Source organism: Ostrinia furnacalis, unplaced genomic scaffold (genome assembly GCF_004193835.3).
Source record: "Ostrinia furnacalis isolate ACB-3 unplaced genomic scaffold, ASM419383v2 OfSCF3022, whole genome shotgun sequence".
Classification (NCBI taxonomy): Eukaryota; Metazoa; Arthropoda; class Insecta; order Lepidoptera; family Crambidae; genus Ostrinia; species Ostrinia furnacalis.
In genome coordinates this window covers 1,292,877-1,298,876 of record NW_021133261.1, presented here as the reverse complement: position 1 = coordinate 1,298,876, position 6,000 = coordinate 1,292,877, and positions in this window count along the sequence as shown.

The following is a 6,000-nucleotide window of genomic DNA, read 5'->3' as shown; positions in this document are numbered from 1 at the left end:
CAAATGCATCTCGTTAATTCGTTGATAAATTAAAAGGAATAAAGCTATATTTAAATACAGCGCGTGCGCCGGTCGTTTTCATTGGAATTAATAAAAGCTTTATATTATACAGTGCTATCTAGTCTTAAACTAATCAAAGCTTATGGGTAAATGATATAAACAAAAACGCTATCGATTAAATTAATAAATTAAAATACATGAAGTTTATGAAACTGACCGATTACAAAACAATCTAATACCCATTATTCTAAATTCGGTGTTATATGTATAAAAAAATACATATTGTTTATAGCTGTTGCCCAAAAATGTATAAAAGTAATAAACTCTAATAACTTCTTCTAAAGAAATCTAATGAGTATAGTGATATTATAACAATATTTAATTGTCTATAATGAAATAATGTACTTATGTATTTTAAATTACGAAAAGTAAGAATAATGGTACATATAGCACAACAGATATAACAGTGGCATTGGAAAATTCGCCTTAATTTCGAACCTAATAAGGGCTTTGTAAAAGGCAAAATGTCACAACTGATGTGCTGTTCTATTTCAATATGAATGTGAAACATTTTATTTGCTTTCGTATATCGAATGTTTTTATGATATTTATTAATCGATTAATCATTATTAATCTTATTCTATTCATATGTAGTCAAGACTGAACCTATAAATTGATACATTCTTGGTCGCGAATTATTACATTAGTATTCTAAATATAACTCCACTATCATATTTGTTATTTATTATACATAACTCACAAATTAAAATGCATTTATTTAAGTTAAATTAGTTAAGTTTTAGCCACATCTGTGACGTGTTAGAATATTCTAAATCTTATTTTGAATAACTTTTATGAAATTTTCTTATGTGCGTATTATCAGTAACATTGTCACCCATCGTTAGAATAAAAGGTGAACTACATCGAATAGTGTCGAATAAGTATTACATTTAGGCTGGGTTGCACCATCTTACTTTAACTTTGACAAACGTAAAAATATCTGTCAAACTCCATACAAAAACACCGGTTATCGTTAAAGTTAGGTGGTGCAACAGCCTTAATCATGATTTTATTGAAGACCAAGGATGTATTTACTAAACTGACATAGCAACAGGGTGTGGGTAAATCGCATAGAGCCGTGTGGGGCAGTATTAGTGTAATATATTTTGATCAGTCGGTTTTTCTAGTCTAGTCCGTTTTGTTACATTCCTTTTACCAGTTATTAGACGTGTTTTGTTTCTTGTTAATTGTTTTGATGCTACTTTCGTCTGTTATTTAGGGTGTAAGGGATAGGCTAGTTAATGATAATGATGAAGTTAATCACTTTTGTAAAAGAAACAGCTTAAAGGACATAGACCAGTATTACCACATACTGAGGATTAAAAATTGCATAAAAATTCAAAATCGTTAATATTTAATTAAATTGATTTCGTCAGTGATCTGTGATCTAATCATTATTTAAGTTAAACCTATCTCTTACATCCAGTATAAAAATAAATAAAATACTTGTCGGTCAAATAAATTAATCCATTGTCATAATCTATCTATGATATCATGATCATTTCAAGGCTGATAATTTACAGCTAACAATTTTATTTTGACCGCTAGTGTTACGGGAAAAGTAACGTCAGGTTTTAGCATAAAGCAAGAAAATAACCAAATGTACAGACGACGGCACATGAAGCTGAACCTTGTTATAACATAATTTAGTTTTAACAAGTGTTATTTTACAACAAACTTACTTAACTTGATGTGCCGGCGACTTTTGAGGTTCATACATATTTTTTCGAGTGGATACCTAGTTCAGAATGAGAAATATTTCTATATTAGATTTTGTTTATAAAGCAACATCAATGTTTACTAAGTAATAAGTCTGGTATATTATTATGCAAATATAATTATTTTTTTATTGACTCGGGCTAAATATAGAGGATTATGTTTTGGGTTGCTAGATTGTATCAATCGCACAATTTTATTATATCCACACTATACCGTTTGAAATGCCTGTTCAATAAAATGTTTTAAGTATTACTATATTTGTTTCATTTCCTATTAAAATAGAGAGGTACATAAGTATTGAAACACGTGTATAAAATGCAATGGTGATTATATTTTCTCCAAAATTAAATAATGCATATAAACATGAAATAACCATTGAACAAAAATGTTAAAACTATGTACAAACATGGAATTCATATTTATTAAATTTCAACAATTTACACAAAGGATGATGGGCATTGTAATTGCTAAATTACAAGATATTTATAGCTGCCAAAGTAATGTAGCTTCAAAAAACTAAAAATATATTCCTTCGTATAAATTGCCGAAACAACCTTTCCATCATCATTCAAACATCTCACAATAATTATACATATAAACAGATTTATTTATAACTTGGCGCGACTATATGAAACTTTAGGGTAAGTATTTACGTGCTTAAAATAAAGTACTGGTTAAGTGATACTCGTATTTTGTTGCCTCTAAAATAAAACTAGCGACTTGACCCATTTTTACATGGTCACTAAGTTCCGAGCGTACCCAAGAGATGGCGCTGATTGAATATTAGACCGCAGTAACGGATAACTCACGTCATTAAAACTCCACTTTGCTATTAAGAAAGTAAATATCCACAAAATAAACTGGCCTAAATAAAAAAATATAAGTAGGTGCCTGACCTGCGCATTAAATTATCTATTAGGCCTAAAAATAAAACCGATAGGAAAGTTTTCATATAGCCGCCCAAGCTCACAATTAACTACTTGATCATTACAATAATATGCCTTCATTTGTAACTAAGTTGGTATCTCGATTGTTGTACAAAACATTCTGAAGTTAACACAGGATTGTACTATGCGATATACATCGTCTAACGTAAGCACTAGTGCTGAGTGCCGCTACTAGTGATATTAAGTTCACTTAAACAATAATTGTATAAGTATTCGTCCATCAAAATATAATAGGCACTTCACCTTTAGAAAATCCATATAACAAAGTTGTCTATTGGACGCTTAAGTCATCCGTTGCTTTGGGCATGTTGAAATGAACCTTATGTAGAAGCAATTAGATGCTATTTTTCAACAAAATGTATATTCTATTTTTTTATGTGACGGCGCACGCGCTTTCTAATACCAACCTAAAACAACGAACGACTCAAGCAAGAAAAAGGTGTTCAGTACGACTGAATTAAATATTCCATATTTACAAATTATTATTTAATCTAAACAAGGAACATCCTATATTATTGTGATTATAAATACTTGATAGTTATCAGCTTGTAAATAAAATATCTAATAAAAAAATGGGTAAGGTAAATAAAAATATTCATCAATTTGTTATTACAATTTTGATCTCACGAATCATAGCGAGTATTATTATTATTTGGCATTTTGGCAAATATCTCCATGTTAGGTAAATGAAATAAATTTTAAGTTATAAGAAAATTAGAATGGAGAATGTCTTTATTATGGATTTTATTATTATCAACCGATTGTTACAAGGATTCCAATATAAAAATTAACATTTCTATTTATATCAATATTATTGGTAGATAATTAATTATATTACTCAACTCGGACACACTTCACAAGATTTTTGGTAATATTCTATTACCGAATCTAATAATTGATTTACCGTGTCTTTGTAATCTTTCTGTAAGTTTAACCGCCATTCTTTTCCTAAAACCATCCTAAGAAACTTTCACTGTGAAATAAAAAATCTGAAGAGGCAAAGATTATAAAGCTCGGTTACCAAATTGTAATCGACAGAATGAAAGGTAAGGTATCATATTTCGTTCACTAGTTGGCGCCTTGCTCGATAATGGCAGAGTAAATACAAATGAGTAGGTCATCTTCATAGAAACGCACCGAGCTCGGTTTGTATGTGAGCGCGCCAATACGTATGCGGCGCGCACGCACACACTGACAAAATCTAGCGTGGATTAGCGGGGAGTTGCCCCGAATTTTGTGATGACCCCCAAGATGACCTACTGATACGTATTTACTCTGATAATGGCGCCAACTAGTCGAGTGAAAAGCCAACTAGTTGTCTACTAGCTAGGGACTTGGTCTTACTCGACAAAGGCGCCAACTGGTGAATATAAAGACGCTAGCCGTCATTATGGAATTTGAAGATTGGTATTAGGGAACCTTCTTATTTCAAATAGAAGCTTCCCATTTTTGTAAGTATCAGTATTTGTATTGGCTTTGTATTTGTCAGCATGGTGCTGACGTTTTCGTAAGAAGTTTTTGTTAAATTTTGAAATAAAACACGCTAAACTTTTAATGTGAGCAAATAATAAAATAAAACCTCGAATAAAATATAATTCTTCAATCTTCTATCTAATATTCGCTCCATTAATTTATTACCCATCAATTTTGGTATTGGGTCCCGAAATTCACTCCTAAAGTTTACTGCTTATTCCTTCTAGAACATTCTTAGGTCCGCTGTGGAAACCCTGCATTAAGAGTAAGGCATAGGACTACACTAATGCTAGTTCTGAAAGGCATTTTCCAACCTTAAATATTAAAGAAAATTTAATTAAAGTAGGTACTTTAGGTAAATATTTAGTGAAGTCAATAAAATCGTTGCAAAAAATCTTTGAACCATCTTCAAAAAGTTAGACAATATCTTTCAGGACTAGTTCTACTACGTTAAAAACAAATAAAAAATGACTACTAAACGGGATATAACAGCCAAATCGAAAACCTATTTAACAAATAAACCAATGTCCTAGCTAGACCGTTCTCTTTACACGATATTAAAACCGTGCCGTTTGAAAAATCCTGTAAATTTACATAAATTCAGGATTTTAAATAATATTAAAACGCCTCATGTTTTGAAAAGTTATTGTGAAATGACATACAAAGCTCGATTTAAACTCAAGATAAGTTTCCAAGTCTATGATTGGTCTATGAAATTCAACCAATCACTGAAAATGCTAACTTGAGTTTGAATCAAGTTTTGTTCGTCGTCTTAGAATGTGATTTAATAATGTTGAGGTATTTTTAAATGTCTTATTGAAAAGTCGTCGTTATTAAGACGATAGTTTCTTATCACTTCATGCATTTAGTCGCTTATAATGTATCAACGCGACTCATAATAGAGAAAAATTATACTTGATTAGATTTTAAATGTTCACCAGTGTGATAAAATTCTAGTTTCTTTAGATTTCTAGAATTTAGTATCATTCGTATTCGTTAGTCTATTTTTCTATGACGGTAATGTATTTTAGGCATGACTTTACAGTTGCGCGAGTTTGTTTCCATCCAATTTGACAGCTGTCAGTTGTCAGTTTGTATCGAAACGTATAGATCGTTTCATCCACGAAGACGCGCCCCACCATTCTTCCGTTAATGTTTGAGTGTTATCGGTACACGCTAAATTATCCATGAGTGCACACGCACACTACAAATATGCCGCTCGGATTGCTCGGATCAAACTCCCCGCACCCCGCGCTTCCCTCGACCAAAAATCGGTGGGACGCGTCTTCGTGGATGAAACGATTTAAAACTTACGCCTGCTATGAACTAGACACTTCAATTATTTTTCAAACTAGCAAAATTAGTTGAACCATCTCCGTACGAATTCGACTAGTTTAGTCCGATCAAACACTCCGACTATTTTCATAAATTTTCGTTATATTTCGATGGAATAACAACACTTAGGTAATGAGAAAATGATAAAAACGTAATTACAAAATAGTGTATAAAAATAACAGAGTCTAAAGCAAATAGTTATATGGGTAACGTCACAAATTAATATAAACGGCGTACGAACAAAAGTAATGTGATGTTCCTTCTCCCTCACATCGTGACGAATTGTAAGGACAAAAAATTATAAACAGGTATGCAATATTATTTTGTACCTTGCTGGCTTGTGTTAAAGCTTTGCTTAGCTCACACCTCAACCTGCTTTAACAAGAATATTGACAGATGTTTTCTATAGAGATACTAGCGTCACTATTGTGGGTACTTTCGTAACTAGAATTCTATGGAATGTGCG